The following is an 18467-nucleotide window of genomic DNA, read 5'->3' as shown; positions in this document are numbered from 1 at the left end:
GATTATTTCTCCTCCAAATCCACCATCCTGTACCGCAACGAGCAGGGGTGTGGCTGAGCTGTGGAGGGAACGAACAGGGAGGTGTCTGTGTCCAGACCAAGGTCCCCCTGCAGGGAACAGTCAGGGCAGAGCACCAGGTTGCCAGCTGTCCAGGACTTGGTGGATGGCCAGGAAGTGGCCTGGGTACCACACAGCACGTGGGGACTTGTCCTTTGCCGGGGTTGCACCTTCCTGAGTGTTCCCACCATCCTGTACAACAGGGCGCCAGCTCCTGAAGCCTTTAGACCTCCATCCACACCCTCCAGATGCCTCACCTCAACACAGAGGGGAAGCAGCTCAGGTCCCTAGCGGCGCCTGTATGCGCAGGCGGGATGGGGTGGCTGGGGGCTGCGGGGAGGGACCCTCCTCCCGCGGCAGGGTCAGGGCTCTCCCTCAGCCCCACCCCTGGCGAGCTCAGCGCCACCACAGAGCCTCGCTGCTCGCGTGGACGGCGGTGAGGACCCGGGTGCCGTGGCCACACCACCCAGCGCCCCCTCTTCAGACCAAGGCCCACCACGGAGTTAGCCCCTGCTGTGCCCCTGCCCGGGCCCTGCCAGCTCCATTTCGCTTGCTAATGCTTGACAGAGAGGCCCTGCAACTGCTCTTGCAACCTGGGGGTATCACTGTTATCCTGGCGATGCTGTGACCGGACATATTCTCTGTAAATTCTATGTGAACTACAGAAAGGTGTGGTTGGTGCTCAAATACCTGCCGCCATCCTGGGCACCAGGCGTTCGTTACGTACTTTTGTAAATGTCTGGTAGTGGCCTGTGCGTGGGGAGGCCTCAAGGAAAACACACCAGGAACACTCTTTAGTTAGCGCAATGCACATTTCCCAGGGCTCCTCACTGAAGGGTAAAAGCCAGAGGGCCGGGACTTCCCTGGTGGCGCAGTGGTTAAGAATCCGCCGGCCAATGCAGGGGACACGGGTTCGAGCCCTGGTCGGGGAAGATTCCACACACCGCGGAGCAGCTAAGCCTGTGCGCCACACCTACTGACCCTGCACTCTAGAGCCCGCGGGCCACAACTACTGAGCCCACGTGCCACAACTACTGAAGCCCACGTGCCACAACTACTGAAGCCCGCGCGCCTAGAGCCCGTGCTCTGCAACAAGAGGAGCCACCGCAACGAGAAGCTTGCGCACCACAGCGAAGAGTAGCCCCCGCTCGCCGCAACTAGAGAACGCCCGCGCATAGCAACAAAAACCCAACGCAGCCAAAAATAAGTAAATAAATTTATAAAAAGAAAAAAATAAAGCCAGAGGGTCTTCCCATGGCCACTACAATATCTGCTCACTGGCTGCCTCCCAGCCTCAATTTCTGACCTTTTTGCCCCTCTCGCTCCCTGCTAGCCACCTGGGCTCCGCTAACCCCGGAAGACGCCAGGCTCGCGGGAAGCCGCCCGCGCCATTCCTTCCTCAGGTCCGAGCCCCTGGGATGCCGGCAAGGCTCCTGCACACCCCCATTCTGACTCTCAAATGTCACCTCGTCAGCACCCTCCCCCTTGTGTGATGTGAGTCGGTGTGCTCCCCCCTCCCTCTCCCGGGGGCTGGGCTTCTGTCCCAGACGAGGGTGGTTCGTGGTCACGAGGGTGGTTCGTGGTCACGTGGGTTGCCGCCCCCCTCATGGCAAGCACCTGGCTACCCACTGGGTGAGCTTAAACCCCTCTGGGTCCTTTCCTTTAAACAGCTGACTAACTCACTGGGCATCCACACTGGCCCTGCTTTCCTCCAAATTCCACCCATTTCTTAGGAATTCTAGGTAACTGTGTCCATTCTTTACCACACACCTAACTTTAAAACATAAACCAAGGTTTCCCCAGAGCTCAGTCTTCACAGCACATCCTTCCCTTGCAGGAGAGGCAGGTGCTCCCACGTGGACCTGGGAGCAGAGGCCCAGGACCTGGGGGGGGACCATGGGGGCCACAGGATCCGCCGTTGGAGGACTCGGGCCTGCGAGGTGAGTGAGGTTTACGTGACTCTCTTCTACACCTGAAATGTACATTGCTAGGGCTGCTGAAATGGAATTTATATTTCACAGCGTCAAAACCATCCCTCATTCCTTGTCTTGCTGGTGTCTGATGAAGGCCACTCAGAGTCACCGCAGAGGAACTGGATCACCCAGGGTTTCTTCTTTCATCAGGATAAAATCTCATCTATTTGAGAAAATATGCTCAGTAACTGCCGAGAGTAGTTAAAATCCTTTTCTTTCTCCCTCCTTTACCAGCCCATTTTCACAAAGTGTAATTGTACGACCAACGTGTTTCCGAGTCACACGAGTGTTCTTACCAGACTCTCTGAGAACTGGATGTCAGGAAAAACAGGTCAGAAGAGATTCTGAATTCACACTCTGCTTGATTTCATTCTTATTAACAGCATGAAGGCAACATCCCTTATACTCACCTAGCATTTATGGTTTACAAGACAGACCCGAGGATGTTACTCAGCCTCGCCTTGCCACAAGCCTATGACGTGGGGAAGGACCACGCAGATCTGTCTACAATGACAGCCAAAGAGGCAGAGGCCAAGCCGCCAACCTGTGCATGGAAGCCCCTCCAGGACCACATCACCCCAGGGCCCACCCAAAGGGCTCCTTTCGCCTGCCCACGGGAGGCAGGGAGACCTGGGAGTGGACACCACAGCCCCGGCAAACTGGCTAAATGCCACTAACATCCAAACTGTCATAACTGTTATTTTAAAATGATAATTTAAAAATACTGTGATTATGTATTATTTAAAGAATGATTATTATTTTAAAATTCTGTGCATAGGGCAATACTTTTCAAAATTCAGTTGGACTGGAATAATCTTCTAGCTGAGTTTAATGCGTATATCCTAAGGTCAGTCCTCCCCCCAATTTAAGTGGGTTTCAATGTGGCACTATGGAAAATCATCTTAACAAAAACACCAGAAGGAAGTTGGAAATGTGGCTTCAGTGGTTTCCATGCAGCATCTCTGAAGGAAGCTTTGCTTTTCTCTCAGCTCTGACGGGAGAAGGCCCTGCTAGGCTGGGCACACGCTCTGGGTGTTCTCAACGATCTCTCAGTGGGGCAGTCAGATTCATCTGGGTGATAAAAACAATTAGGACTCAGTCATCTCAATGAAGGGGAACTCCAAGTATTTAAGAGGCCACTAGTATCACTTCAGTTCCAACTGCTGTGGGGCTTAAAAAAACTTTTTAAGACCAGGTCTTTACCCTAAAGGTGCTTACAATCTTGGTGATAACCTGTATACAAAATGATACATCATTAATTAAGCACTACTGGGTAAATACCACAGAAATTCAGATGAGGGCCAGCTGGAAAGGTCAAAGAATGGTCACTGGGACTGGCCAAGTCTTGAAGGGTGAGAGTAAAGGAGACAGGACAGTTTCCCCAGCAGGAGTAACGGCTTAGTTTAGCAAGTAGGGGTGGAAATAAAGCACGGCCTCCCAATTAAAAACAAAACCCTTCACTACAGTATGTTTCAGCAGGACTCAGGCCGTGGATCTGCTGTGGGTGCTCATCTCAAGAACGCTGGCACATCAGGGCACTCCTCCAGAAGTTCTACTTAATAAGAGGGCCTCCAGGGCGTCTTAGGAGCAAGGACAAAGAGGACTTTGCGACAGAGATCCATTACCCCAGTGAAAGAAGGAGGGGAGACAGCCAAAATCTGGAGGAAGGGATGGGTGCCCTACAAAGGCAGGAGGGAATCAAGTCCAATATAGGTCCTGGGGTCCGATGTACAGGGAGAAATGCCCAGCCCCCAGTCAGGTAAAGGACTGGTAATGCTCAGATATTTTCTGGAAATTAATTTCAAGTTCCTCAGAAGTGTTTTAAAATGGAGAAAGCCGTGTTACCTTTGGGGAGTCTAACAAGAGCTAGACTCACTCAGAGACCAAGTCATCTAGGGCTGTCCAAACCCTGAAGGACAAAACCCTTCCCTCCAGCACATCTAGTGACAGGGCAGTGCAGCCCAGCGCGGTCTTTAGCATCGCAGCAGAAATCTACAAGATGAAACTAACAACAGCATCTGAGAAGCAAGCACAGCTCCATGGCTGCTGGAAGTTTAAGCCACCCCACGGGCCATCCCAGGGTGTGAAGACCCAGAAGGAAGGACTGGGTGGGAGGCAAACACGAATGCGGTCAGTCTTCACTCCAATACCTTCTCCTGCAGAGGACCAGAGAAAGTGGGCTCTGCACCTTTAAGAAAGCACAGTGGCTGTACACCTACCTACCCCCCTCCCCTTTGCAGGGGAGAAAGGGGTTAGCTGGCCAACTTGGGATGGTCCCCACTGCCACAAATATCACAGAGCTCTCGCTAGTTTCGAGAGGGTACGGAAAGGTACAGACGTGGGAACAGGCACATCCCGTCTTGTCTAGGAGACCTACTGCTTTAATGAATCCAGCCTGCCACCTCCAGTGCTGTCAATGGGTAACTACTCCAATCCACTGATTCTTTTTTTTTTTTAAGGAGCAATCTCTTCCCTTCCAGTCTTCCTCGAGCCCTCAGCCAACTCAAATCCTCAATGGAAGGAAAGGGTTGGGATGATATCTAAATATCTGCTCAGCAAGCTTCTTCTTTCCTACTGATGACAAAGACAACTTCAGCCCAGCTTCTCAAAGAGTTACCTTCTAAATCCAGAATTAGAAAGTCCACCCACAGCGACTTCCTCTCAGTCTCATTGGCAAGCCCCAGAGGCTTCTGTCCAGAAGCTGGACAACCACCAGGGAATTAATCCCTTCTTTCTTTCTCCCACGTCACTCTGATGGGCCCCGTCCTGGCTGACCTGCCTCGAGTCCTGCCTGCCTGCAATCCACAAAACAAGTGGCTGCTGAAGTGGGCTGACTCTGAGAGATCCGATTCAGACGTATTCCAGGTCTTCATCCCGCCACCAGCGTACAACTCAAGTCCATGGCAGGACACACGTGATCCTTCATGCGCTGACTCCCGCCTGCCTGTGTAACCCCATCCCTGGAGCTCCCTTGGCACCTCTGCACCGTGCCTCCTTCCATATTCTCACACATCTGGCAAACCCCTACTCAGCCTTCAAGTTCAAAGCCAACCAGGACTGCCCAGGTAGCCCCCGACACCCAACCTTCACCCAGAACTTCGTATTTTCACTGTAACCGTCTTTGTGCACATCCATCCCTCCGCTAGGTTATAAGCTCTCAGGTTATCAATATTTGCTGAATGAATCAGTGAATGAATGAGAGAGGCTTATCTGAAGGTACAGATTTGGGGACATCGGCGTGTGGGTGACTGATGCAGTCATGAGGAAAAATAAATCACCCAGAAGGAACACAGTGGGCCACAAAATGAGAGGACTAAGGTTAGAACCCAGGGAGGACAGACCCTCAGAGGACGAGGGGCCCATATCCCAGAGCCCAAGGGAGAGGAGATTCAAGATAGATAGAACGGTTTACACTGACCTTGTCCTGTACAGCGGAAAATAGTTATTGCATCACTATATAAGGAAGTATGGGTAAAAATCTTACAAAGTTCTGCAAACGGAAGCTAAACAGTATAGATCCACAGTTCCATTTTCATTAAGATACGTTTTCATCAAGTCTTACTGTTGCTCCCAGGATCGGATTTTGCCAACGCAGGGCTTCCTGCACCATGTTGTCTGAAATATCTGTTCTCTCTTACTAATTTTTCTACATATAGTTCGGTTTCAACTTGGAGCCACTCCTGTAACACTAAGGTAGAAGATTTCTTCAGATGAGGTTTTCCAGACACACAGAGATGTCAATTCAACCAGACCATATGTTTTTATACACTATTAAGCCCTTGTACATAAGAGAGACTGAATAATATGTTTGGAGAGAATGACTGAATTTCTTATATTTAAACCCACAGGTTAGGGCATCTGGTAGTGTAGCTGTTGCCCATCCCCCAGCAAACACTGCTGACGGGTTGTCAGAATTTCCCAGCTGAGCCTGTACAAGCCCATGACATGGCAAGCAGCTCCTACCAACTGGTCAGAGCTGGCCCAGGTGACGTGGCATCATTCTCAAGGTAACTATGTTAAACCTGACTTTCCCCCAGGTCCCCGCCCACATCTGGTCTGCACGGGTGTGTATGCAGCAGAGCAGCTGCCTGTTAAGAGGGCAACGAACAGAAACAAAGTAGTCCAAACGTGACTCGCCCTTCTGCTCTACTTTCTACGTCCTTCCTGCATTACTTTCTACGTCCTTCCTGCATTACTAGTTGTGAACACAAGTCTTCTTAAGCTCTTAATTCCACACATGCGTACTAATGTCATTTCAGATCAATGGAGAGTACTGAATTATACGACACGCTGGTTCCAGACTCCCATCTGCCACTGACCACCTCTAGTTACACACCCTTTGTCGAACTGCCCTGTGAAACCTGGGGTTTAGCTGTATACTGCTTTTTCAGGAAGAGAAAACTGGCAGCGCTTTGTCCATCACATGCTCCTGTTTAAAAATCTTCAGTTGATTTCCCATCGTTTATCTATAATAGGATGAAATCCAGACTCCTCTGCCCCGGCCCGACTCCATCACACCAAACCGTTCTTTGTCTATGGCTGGATGACCTTTCTATGGCTCCTTTCTAAGGCACCAAGTCGTTTATTGACTTATACACACATTGGTTATCTTTCAGTTCTGTGGGTGAGAAGTTCCACATGGGTCAGGATGGGCTAATCAAGGAGCTGGCAGGCCTGTGCTCCTTCTGGAAGCTGGGGGGGCAGCCATCTGTGTCCTGGCCTTTACCAGCTTCCAGAGGCTGCCCCCATTCCTTGGCCCCTTCATCTTCAAGGCTAGCAATGGCCAGCCAGTCTTCCTCACATGCATCTGACACCGACCTCTGCTTCCCTCTTGCGATTATGCGGGGCCCACTGGATAATCCAGAATAACCTCTCCATCTCCAGATCCTCCATTTAACCACGTCTGCACAGTCCCGAAGTGGACATCTTGGTGGTGGTGGGGCATTACCCTAACTACCATCATGGCGGTCTGCCTGGACTTCCCTGGTAGAAGACTCCTATCCAATTCCTTAGGCATTCCTTAAGATCCTACAGAAACGTCACTATTTTCACGAGGCCCCTCCCCTTCCAACCCAAGACACGTCTCTGGCAGCACTGACTTTGTACTCCAGTTTATTTGTGCTCAAGCCTGCCTCTCTGACTAGACTGTGCATCACTGCGTCTTACTCATTTTTGCAGCCTTAGGGGCCTAACTATAAAAGATTGTGGGGAAGAAAAATGAATATTTTAATGAGTAAAGGCCTCAGGCAGAGGCAAGACCAATAAACACACAGGACTTCTGAGTATAACCTAGAAACCAGTTCTGACAGCTCTTAACTGGTTCTTATCACATAATCAACCAAGCCCCTTAATCCTTTAACGATTCCAGGGAGGTCTTCCTGCAAACTTAAAATCAACCATTTGCATCTAAGGCTGTTTCTGACTTTAAAGTGATTTGCCACAGATCACAAAGTGTTGTCAAGTGTCCTCCTGGGCTTGGCTAGAAAAGGGCAAGCCATATCCCAAATGCTTGGTTAGATGCTGAATTAGGGAAGTGACCTTATTTGCACTATTTCTGAATTCCAAGAAAATGATTCTCATCTAACAAATCTGACTGCACTTTGTTGGGGGTTAAAAGCAACTTTGCCACAATATTTGTTTGACATTTCAGTATCTGGAAGTTCTTGCATAGAACAAAAAGTTCAAATTATGCAAAGTTTAAATGGCCTCAAATCTTTAAATTGCAAGGCAAACAAGGAGTTGAATAAATTTCGGTCTCGTGAATGGGCAAAGCTGTACTTTTAAAGGCAATGGTTTGCCACGAATATCCAATGTGACTAATAGGACTATGCACTATAGAAACCTAAAGACACAGAATTAAAAGTAAAATCTATGTGCCCAGCAGTTGAGCTGCAAGAACGCAACAGTTAGGTACAAAAGAGGAGAGATTATCACCTGTTTCCGAATTTGAATACAAAGTCTACTCTGCTATTTTTTCTTCATTAGCAGTAATAAAACCTCTCTTCAACCTAACTCCTGTTGGTTTTGTTAGTTTCAGGTTAGCAGAATGTGGAGTTCCCAAAGCCAAGAGTGGTGTTTAAATGCGCCTTCTGTTAAATTTTATTGTCTTTCCTAACACTGATAAAATAGGTAGGATTTTCAGATCCACAAGTGGCGGGGGGCTACGGATCTGTATCAAACTTCACATTCACAAAGCGGAAACTCAGGCCTAGCTGCTTCCTCCAGGTCAGCAAAAAGCCAAGGGTGAGGGTAGACGGTCCGAACACCCACTGAGGAATGGAGCCTGAGAACATGGGCCCTGCCGTAACGGATAAGCTGTACATACATGTAGTACACATGGCAGATTTTGAACTGGATGCATTTTTATAGAAAAGAGAAGCACAATTTCTCAGTATTTGTGTCGGGCTTTTTTCAAACTTCTAAATTCTTCTATAAATATATTAAGAAAAACATTTAGGGCAATGACCACCACCAACCAAACTCTGGCTAAAATGGAGGACTGCAGGCCTAATTTGCAGAAAGAGTCATCATGTTGCTGCTCTTACTGTCTGGACACTTCACTCCTGTTATTACATCTCGGTCACCTACAGGCACGACACAGACCCCACGTGGGGAAATGGTCTGGAGCATCTGGAATGAGAGCTGGAGCCATCTCACGAAAGAACAAACATTAAAAGCTATTCACAACCCAGTGAAGAGCAAATGCACCTCAAAAGTCTAGGTCTATGAAGAACGCAAACCAGATGTTTTGTAATAACCTTAATAAATAAAACAACTGAACCCATTAAGTGGTACTTATGGAAACTGGCTTGAGAGTTAGAGCTTTAGTTAGAGGTGGAACTCGTTCCCACTAGGAAAAGGATTGTTTGCGTTGCTCCTAAAATCCAGTAATCCTAAGGGTGATAATGGTACTAAATGTTTTAAGAACCAACAGAAACGTTGGTGGGACCTTCAAATTTCATTTTCCATAAAAGTTAAACGCCCAGTAGAACTACATTGCTCTAACTTAATCCCTTCTGAAAATAAATTTTCTTGCATCTTGCGTTTCATCTTGAACAATTTTACTATGTTCAGCATAGTAGCAACTGAGAAAAAAATGTGTTTCCTTTAGAAAAAAAAGTGAGAAAACTTTACAAAAAAAAATTGCGCTTCTGCGACGCTACGCTTCCAAGTGCTTAACATAAAGCCAAAGTAACGGACAACATAGATGGCTACAGTAACCCAACCTTTCTGCAACGAGTATGCTTAAAAACAATGACCATTCAACCACAGTACATTATTTTCTACAGTATGAGCGGGTAATGGACCCGCATACATTTTTTTTCTTTTTGGCTAGCTTTCTTTAAAAATCTTGCAACTTGCAAGCTCAAGTTTTTTGGAGGGGAAGGCCGGTTAATGGTCGAGCTTAAAATAAATCGGCTCTGCAATTACTCCGTTTTTTAAGCCGATGAAACACGTTTACCTACTCCACGCCATGAAGCAATTCGATGTCAACTTGCTATGGAGTCAAATGCGACAAACTCCGAGAGCTCCAGTGGAGGCGGCGGCTGGCGGCGCGCACAGATCCCGCACCGCTGCGGCACCAGGTCGCGCAGCCCGCGCTCAGGGCCTGCCGGACCCGGGACAGTGCACCACCGCCACCCCCCGTCCCGGGGACACTGAGGCCCGGTGATCCGGGCGACCTGGAGTCGGCGAAGGCCCCGCCGCGGCTTGTCGTCCCCTTTCCCCGGAGGCCGGGAGGCTCCTCGGCAGCGCGCTGTGGACACCACGCTCCTGTAGCCGTGGGAAGGCTATGGCACAAGCCTGGGACGCCGTGTTCCCGACCCGCCGCTCCCGGATCCCGCAGCATCCTGCGACCCAGGAGCCCGCCGCGGGGATCCGGGCGCCTCCCGGCGCGCAGCCCCGGCCGCGGGCCCCTCCAGCCCGAGAGCCCCAAAGTTGCGCGGCCGCGTTGCCGGCGGTGGCGACTCGGCCAACACGCGGTGCTGGGCTCCCCGCCGCCCGCGCCCCCGCCCACCGGCGCCCGGCTAACCTGACGCCGCCTCGCCACCCCGGCGGCCGCCGCGCGACCCTAGCCATGGCCATCCCGGGAGCCGCGCCGATGCCCGCAGCCTCCCGGCGGCCGCCTCTGCCCCAGCGCTGGCGGCGGCGCGGGCTGCGGTGTGCGGGAGCGCGGAGCCACCCGCAGCGCAGCGGGGCCGAGCGGCAGGGCGGAGCATGCCCAGTGCGCGCGTCGTCGCCGGGTCTTCTCGGCAGCGCGGCGGGGCGGGGCAGCGGGCCGGCCCGCGGGGGAGGGGCCAGGGCCGGGAGGCGGCTCCTCAGTCCCCGCGGCCCCGCGACTGGACCCCGCGCCTAGCTGTACCCGGCCGGCGCCCGCCCCGCGCGGCCGTGCTGCAGCCTCGGCCAACTCGGCGTGGGTCCCGGGTTCCCGCACGTGGGGCTCGGGGCCCGCCCTGGGACCGTGACCCCGGACCTACCCCGAGCAGGGCCCCCGTGCGGCCGCTGTGCCCGCGCCGGCAGCGTCCCCGCCGCGCGCGGAGCCTCAGGAGCGGGACGTCCACCGGAGGCTTCTGAGCGGCGGGCTTGGGATTCTATTCTCCTCCTTTGTGACTATCTGGAGGTTCTAAGTTTTCTCTAGTGACCACTGTAGTGTTTTGTCAGTGAGGAAAGACAGGTTTTCTAAGGCGCCTGCAGAAGTTGAGCGGCTCGGTCCCGCAGTGCAAGCTGCCCTTTTCCAGACTGCGGGACTGCTTGGTGCCAGGCCAGCCCCCAGCTCCTTCTCGGGCTGCCCCCGCCCCTGCCGACCCCGCCCCTCCCCGCCCCCTCGGGCTGCGGCGAAAACCCGGAACTGCAGATTTCCCACGGCGCCCGGGAGCCGGTAGTCGCCGGTAGGCGCCAGGCTGCAGCGCTGCCGGGGGCGGGGTGACGCAGCTCCGCTCTCCTCCTCTCTCCCTGTCCCCGGCGAGCTTCGCGGGGGAGCGCCCCGACCCCCGCCGCGGGCCCGGCCGCAGAAATGGGTCAGGATCCGACTGAGCATGCTCGCCGGCTCGCGGCCGCGTCGGGCGCCCAGGTGGACCCAGCCGGGCCTCCGGTAGGGCTGCGCGGGGGCGGCGCAGGTGCGAGGTACCCGGCCGGGCCGCGGGCCGGAGTGTGTGTGGGGGTCTGGGTCACAAGTGAGTGCAATTAGAAATCCTATTTCAACATTAGTTTCATTACCTGAAGAACTTTCAGCTGGTTTCTTTTTCAGGAAACCCAAATCTTTCATTCTCTTCTCGTATTTAATAAGCATCCTTGACATCTGCACGAGGATACGAAGTTTTCACCTGCTTTTTCGAAGATGAAGGCCTTGTTCTCACTCTCAGATCATTGCGCGGTGTTAGAGTCCATTTTTTCTTCAGACAGTTCTTCCGTCCTCTGAGACTCCACGTTCTCCAGGACCCTGCAGAGCGCGCTCGCGCCGCCTTGGATGCACTTGGGTGGGCGTGGGAACTTGCTGCTAGCCATCGGTTTCGGAGGAGAAGACGGGAATGGAGAGCCTCCAGGGAAAGGAGACTACAGGCAGGAGAGGAGTAAACTCAGGAACCCAGAGAGATGCTTTCAGGTGAGTGGGGTCTTGCGGGTTTCCTGTCTGGGGAGGGGGACGCTGCCGCACCAAGCTTGGTGCCATGGTGGTGGAATATGAGGGAAAGGGGCAGGGCACAAGCTTTAAAAGAAAACATAGCCCGAGGACATGACATAAACTGGTTACAACCAGCTAGGTCCAAGATGGCGGACTAGTCAGCATCCACTAGACCTTGAGCCTCAGTATAGGCTCATTGTAACACATCAGCTAAATGACAAACCCACAGGTGCCATGACAGTTCCAAGGCTGACCCTAAAGGTCAAAAAGTAGGCGGTGGCCAATTCCTGGAGATCGCCACCCTCCCCCCAAATAGCTGGAATACTCCTCCACTCATTAGCCTATGAAATTACCCACCCCTATAAAAACTGACAACCCTATGCCCTGGTGCCGCTCTTGCCTCTGAGATGGCCCACACTCTTGTCTGTGGAGTGTGTTTCTAAATAAATCCACTTCTTACCTATCACTTTGTCTCTCACTGAATTCTTTCTGTGTTGAGACGTCAAGAACCTGAGCTTCGTTAAGTCCTGAGACCAGGTGTGTGATCTCAGTTAAAACACCATGGGTTCAAGTCCCACTCTGAGTTACACGGTTTCATTGGGATTCCCTCCAAGGGCGGCTTCACTCACCCCTAGTCCAGCCTCAGTTCAGCGCCAGCGTGCTTGGGGACACCCCCTGTAGTGAAGGTCCCTCTGGGGAACAATTTCCTGGGGGGCTTACTCTGGTGCTCCCCAGAGCCCTACCTTGTGCTGAGGTCCCCCGCCTCCCTCTCGTGAACTGTGAGGCTCCATCATTGCCCGTGCCTCGTGAGCCCTGCCCTTGAGCTCGCCCAGGCCCCTTGGAGGTCCACACGGCGAAGCGTCTAGCCTGGGAGAGGATGGGTGAGAATTTGAACCCGGTATGTCCCCAACAGCAGTCACGAGCTGTAGTTGCTCCTCCCTTGCATGTCCTAGCTCGGTGACCGGTACCCCCTTCTTCTTAGCTATGCGCAGCACACATATGGATGTTATCCCAGATTCGCTCATTTGCTTTCCCCCGTCATCCAGCTAGTCGCTGGCCTGTCCACCCTGCCCTTAGACCCGGCTGGATGCAGACCCTCCACCTGCACCACCCTTTTCGGGCCGTGTCAGCTTCCCCATCAACCCCAGAGCAACGACCTTCCAGAAGGATCCTCCCTCTGCCTCCACACACTTTTCTTTCTCAGCAAATTATATTTCAGTATATTTGCGAAAAATCCTTACACGGATTCCTGCTGCCTTCAGGAGAAAGTCCAAGTTTTTAAGCATGAACTGGCCCCTGTCTGCCTCTCCTGATTGGCCTCCAGCCAGTGTCCCCTCGTGCCCCCCATCCTAGCTGACCCCAAAAGTCACACCTCTGTGTTCCTGTAGTTCTCTTGTCCCTCCATTTGCCTCGCTTACCTCTTGGCAAACGGTTACATCTTCAACACCCAGTTCAGGCTGGATCTCCTCTGACTTCCCCAGGGGTTTCTCTTGGGTACCTCGCCTGTGCCGTGTGCTTTGTCTCCATCCGACACGCCTGACCTTGATTTATTTTCCTTCATCTCCGCTGCACTGAGGCAGCGTGACCACAAGGGCTCCTGTCAGCCCTCTCTGTGTCTTTGCTCTCAATCCTCGGTAAGATTTTTACTTAATAAATGAATGATAGGTATATGTACCCATCTAATGTTTAAAGTTCATTAATTTAAAAAATTCTTCCCAAGAATTGTAAGTAGAGTGCACGGAAAAAAATACTAGAACAAAGTCACATCGTATGCTGTTTGCCAAATGGTTCTACTCCTTTGAGTGATGTGAGACCTCAGATTTGACTTTCAACCCAGTGGATTTCCTTCAGCTTCAGAGATCAGGGCATGTCTGAGGTCATTGTTTATCAGTATGTGGCTGCACAAAGTTCCGTGTTGTATTGCTTATTAATCCACAGACTCCATTGTTCTCACTCCTTGTTTCCTTCTCCAGTGTAGTCATTAGCTTGTAATTACAGGTTACTCCTTAGAATAGATTGTGTTTGATTTTTTTTCTAATGAGAGTGTGGCACACAGAGAGGGCAGGTTAACCATTTAGGAAGGAACATGCTTTTTGCAGTTCGGCCGGCTTGTATTGCCTTCCAAGAGCACTTCCAGCTGACTGTGGGGGTGACTGGCCACCTGCTTCAGATTCACGGGGGAGGCTTAACCCACCCAGACCTCCTGAGCCGAGTGGATGGTGGGGGGAGGGGCGGGGGGTTGTGGTGGCCGCAGCGAGTTTAAAAAGCCCTCCAGGTGATTCTGGATACATTTGAGAAACACAGTTGTAAGTCATATGGATAAAAGGAAAAAAAGTATTAGTCCAGAACTTCAAGTAAGTAGCCCGTGTGTTGGTTTTCTCTGGTGGAGAGAAGCACGTGGGTGGGGAGAGAGTTGGCCCGTTTCAGAAGCGTTACCCGTGTTTGCGCGTGTTAAACAGCCGGGGCTTGTGTTGGGGAGTCTGGGGATCTAGACCAGCACGAGGTAAGGCAGCTGCTTGCTCATCGGTGTGTTGAGCCGCTCGGGGCTTTACTTGGTGGCCTCTTAGGCCACGTGTGATTCCCCAGCACCTGTGTCCTCAGGGCAGCCCCGTTGGTGGGGGTGAGCGGGCTGTGGAGGCTCTGACCGGACCCCTTCCTGGAAGAGGCCAGGAAGAGCTGTGGGACTCTCATTAGGAGCGTCCTTGTTCCTGGGAGCCTGACCAGGCCAGTGAGGAGGGGGTGGGGGAGGAATGGAAGGAAGCAAGCCTTTCTCTCCACAACCCTGTGACTTGCTGGCCGAGGAGGGCGAAGCTTCTTGAAAAGTCTGAGTCAGGGTTAAGAAAATACTCCTTCCTCGTCTGGGTGTAGACGGAGCCCTGATGTTGGTCCTTTGAGGGGTGTGTGCACATGTGTTGTCTAACCAGTTAGCCAGGAACCGCAGAGCCAAGGGCTGCGTGCAGCCCGGTGACCCAGCTGGGGGTCCCGCCCTCCCTGATTGCTTTCTGAGGCCACAGCAAGGCCCTGGTCACCTTCCAGCTAAGCCTGCTGCCCACTTTGGGTCTCACTCCCGACGGTGACTTGGATTTAGGGACACGGGTTATTGGCAGGAGACGGGATGGACCCGGGGGTCACCTCCGTGTGCAGGGCTTTCCTGAGAGCCGGTGGGAAAGGCAGAGGCGGGAACCTCTCCTTGAAGAGCCGGGAGAGGCTGCCTGGGAGGTGGGGCGGGGCCAGGGGCAGGGGCGCTGTGAAAACGGACTTCACAGCTGCGTTTCCCTTGCATTCTGAGGAAGTTAGGTCTTGTGCGTAGCTTGGTGTCCTGGTCTTTGAGTTTATAATTTCCTCGGGAAGGAGGGAAGGCCAAACATCCACTTTCCCAGCACGGGTCAAAGTTGGGTGACCCGAGTCATGAAACTAACAAACACATCACTGGTCAGCACATGGGAGAGAGACACCCAGGGATGCCGAGGTGTTCTTCAGGAACACAGCGGCTTGGGAGGCCCCGCGCCCAGGTGAGGTGCGGCTGGAAGCCCTGGGCTCCGCCCAGGGGACTGTCGGCAGCCTCTCTGACCTGCGTAGGAGTGACCGGGACCCCTGCACAATGAGGACTCCAAGGTGAGCTCAGAGAGTCGAGGTGTGAGTTCTGTGGAGGCGATTCCACGCCTCGCGCTTTTCTCAGCAGTCATTTGCTAGAATTAAGAGGGAAGGAAAGGAAATTACGTCCGTGGATACATGTGATAAAAAGTGGACACAGGGGCTCCAGCAGGGATGCAGGCGAGGGGGGAGCCCCGAGGGGCGGCTGAGCTGAGCCGAGCCGGGCGGGCAGAGGCCAAGGCGGCTGACGGGGGTTACGAGGCCATGTGGTGGGTGGGAGGGGCCGGGGGAAGGGGCCCCGCCCGAGGCAGGAATGGGGAGAGTGAGATGCTCGCCCCACAGAAGGTGGAAAGAGCTGGTTTTCACAGGAGATTTGAAGGACTGGGAGGTGGGAGGCCTTGCTTTTACTTGGGTACCGTCTTCCTCTGGAGCACTCCCGTCTGCCGGCCGAGGTTAGGGTCCAGGGAGCCGGTGGCCCAAGCCCAGGCCCTGCCAGGGGAGGGGGCTCCGCAGCGGGCAGCATGGAGGCGCTGGACATCCACACGTGATGCGTCACCACGGGCCGGGGCTGACACGGGGCCTGAAACTTATTATTTTTTTTTTGCGGTATGCGGGCCTCTCGCTGCTGTGGCCTCTCCCGTTGCAGAGCACAGCCTCCGGAAGCGCAGGCTCAGCGGCCATGGCTCACGGACCCAGCTGCTCCGCGGCATGTGGGATCTTCCCGGACTGGGGCACGAACCCGTGTCCCCTGCATCGGCAGGCGGACTCTCAACCACTGCGCCACCAGGGAAGCCCTGAAACTTACTTTTGATGCTGTTACAACTGCGGCTTGAGCCCCGCCTGGGGATGAAGTTTGCTAACAGACGGGAACTTCCCTCCCGGCACAAGAAACACAGCGGAAACGTGCCGGCCTTCACTCAGATCCCTGCTCCCGTCTGCCTGATAATAAGTACAGTTTCCACCTGTCACTACAGGAACGGTTGTGTGGTGTGTTCTCCATCGTGGCGAGTGTGCTCATGAATAGTTTTGCTTTGCTTCTGGCCCGCGCGGGGGTTGGTACAGCCGAACTGTCCGGCTGAGGGCACGGGGCTCTCCTGGACCACGCCTGCGTGTCAGGCGGACACAAACTCCGCAGCTTCTCTTTAGTAATCTTTTCAAGCTCATCTCGTGTAGGTTCTGGCACATAATTGATGCCCATCGATTTTGTGGAATCACGTGTTGAAATTGGTGTTAGAACTCCAGGTCGGAGTATCTTGGAGGCAGGCGTGTAAAAATACAAAATCTGTCATTCAGCTGGTTAGTGGGAAACGCCATCCAGACTTTGGCCTCGGTCTGTGTCATCTTGATTCTGCTTTTCTTTCTGATGAAGTGTTTCAGGTCGGTTACCAGACTGTTCCTCCCTGATTTGGGTCAGCTGGCAAAAATGCAGAGCTGCAAATATATTCTGGAGGAATGTATGGCTGAGTTCAGGAAAATGTTTGCAGGAAAAGGTTGCTAAGTGGCTGGTTTATTTTAGCATCGTGCTTCAAGAGCTCTCTACTGTAATAGGTCAGTATTTCTGCTATTAATTGCAATGAGCCTTTCCTTTTGCTTTAATAGGAGATCTAAAAGTGTCTTGGAATCAACCATCCCTAAAACTTGAGGGATGCTGTAATCGTATGTGTGAAGTAAACGAGCCAGTTTGCTTAAGTTGAATGGAAATTGTGATTTGCTGCCCACAGTGTGGGGTGTAGGGTCAGGTGAGAAGTGCAGCTAGGAATTGCTGAGATGCCTAGTGACATTGGCTGGCGATGTCGGCAGCAATCAGAGTGGAGTAGGAGAGGGCTTTGCCCAGCTGTCTCCACGTGGCTGATTTCAGTGATTTATAATTGCATGTCTGTGCTTTGGCCTGTAGTAGTAATGACTGCAAATGGACTGAGCTAACCAGCGCAGCTTCAGGAACCTCTGGCGGGTACATGAATATTACATTTAATTACATTAAAAGTCCGCTATTGCTTATTCCCCGTAAGAGACGCAGCAGGTAGTACCTCATCATCTGTTAGGCACTTACCAACCTATAATTCACCTGGTGCTGGGCCCCAACTCCTGAGGGCACCAGAAAGGCAGGAGAGCCGGGGACAGCTCTGAAGGTGTCAGTCCTAGCTGAGCACCAAGCTAGTCCTGCGGGGAGACCACGTTCCCGCTGCGGCGTGGAGTTTGCATTGTCAGGTTCCCATGACCGCCTTCCACTACCTGGGGCTTTGGTTCTGAAGGCTGAATCTGGTTTTCTGTCTCTCTCTTATTTTCGCTTGTTTTGACTCTCACACGACTTCTTGAGAGCGTTATTTCCTTCCCTTCGTAGTGTCATGGGGACAGTCATGAGAAAACTACCAGGGAAAGGAGGAACCAAGTCAGTGCTGAGACCCCCGGCGTCAAGCCAGGCTGGTCCCGCTGACCTCGTGTCCAGGACGGCTCCCGGGACCGCACGTGGAGAGGGTTGGATTGATTGATTTCTTAGAGATTCTGGCTCAGGTTTCCTTTAAATGGTAGCTGTTATTAACTTAAAGTATTCAAAGTGTGATCTGACAGGCAAGTTAGGAGCATAGAATTACATCATTCTAGCATTGCCAGCCTTTAGACATGAAATACACCTTTCTGGTGTTTGTGAGATATTGTCAGGAGCCAGTTAAGAGAGCAGGATGGCAGCCGCAGCTTCTCCAAAAGTGCCCCCTGTCGCTGAGTCCGCCGGGACCTCACTTCCTGTGGGAGAAGGCCGTGGTCTGAGTGGACCTCTCTGTGGGCAGGGCCTGGGGGGCCAGGAGGCTGAAGGCTGAAAGCGCAGGGTGATGCGACCTTCCGGGGGCTCGCGGTTACCCTGTTCCGCTTCCTCTCCCGTCCCTGTCCTCAGGGTCGGGGGTGATGGAGGAGGGTGCGGGTCCTTTGCCTTCAACCCCCCCCCAGTCTCCCACCCCTCGTGGCGGCACCAGGTTGAGGTCTGGCATTGGGGCTGGATGACCCTCCCGCTGCCCTCCTATCACCTCTGCTCCCTCCCACCCCCCTGAGCACAGGCTGATAACCTGCTGGTTTCTGGGGCTAGACTCTGTTACGCTGACCCAGCCCTGTTGAGGATTCCCAGCGTCCTGTGGGTCCCCCTGGGCTTTCCTCGAGCCCCTCAAAGCCAGCAGCCTCTTTGAGCTGCAGCTCAATCCCGAGTCTCAGTGAGAGCCCTGGGTTCCTTGCGGCAG

At 53.1% G+C, this 18467-nt stretch overlaps 1 protein-coding gene across 1 annotated transcript in view; it reads right to left on the bottom strand.

The window, feature by feature from the left end:
• MFAP3L (microfibril associated protein 3 like) overlaps nt 1–10232 on the bottom strand; it is a 43117-nt gene extending 32885 nt beyond the window's left edge. Inside the window, exon 1 of the mRNA XM_060015298.1 lies at nt 10063–10232. The gene's annotated coding sequence lies outside the window, so the exon portion shown is untranslated. The remainder of the gene's footprint in view (nt 1–10062) is intronic.
• Nucleotides 10233–18467: the final 8235 nt, after the last annotated feature.

This window comes from Delphinus delphis, chromosome 6 (genome assembly GCF_949987515.2).
Source record: "Delphinus delphis chromosome 6, mDelDel1.2, whole genome shotgun sequence".
NCBI lineage: Eukaryota > Metazoa > Chordata > Mammalia > Artiodactyla > Delphinidae > Delphinus > Delphinus delphis.
Note: the sequence above shows the minus strand (reverse complement) of the source record. Positions and strands in the feature narration are given on the sequence as shown.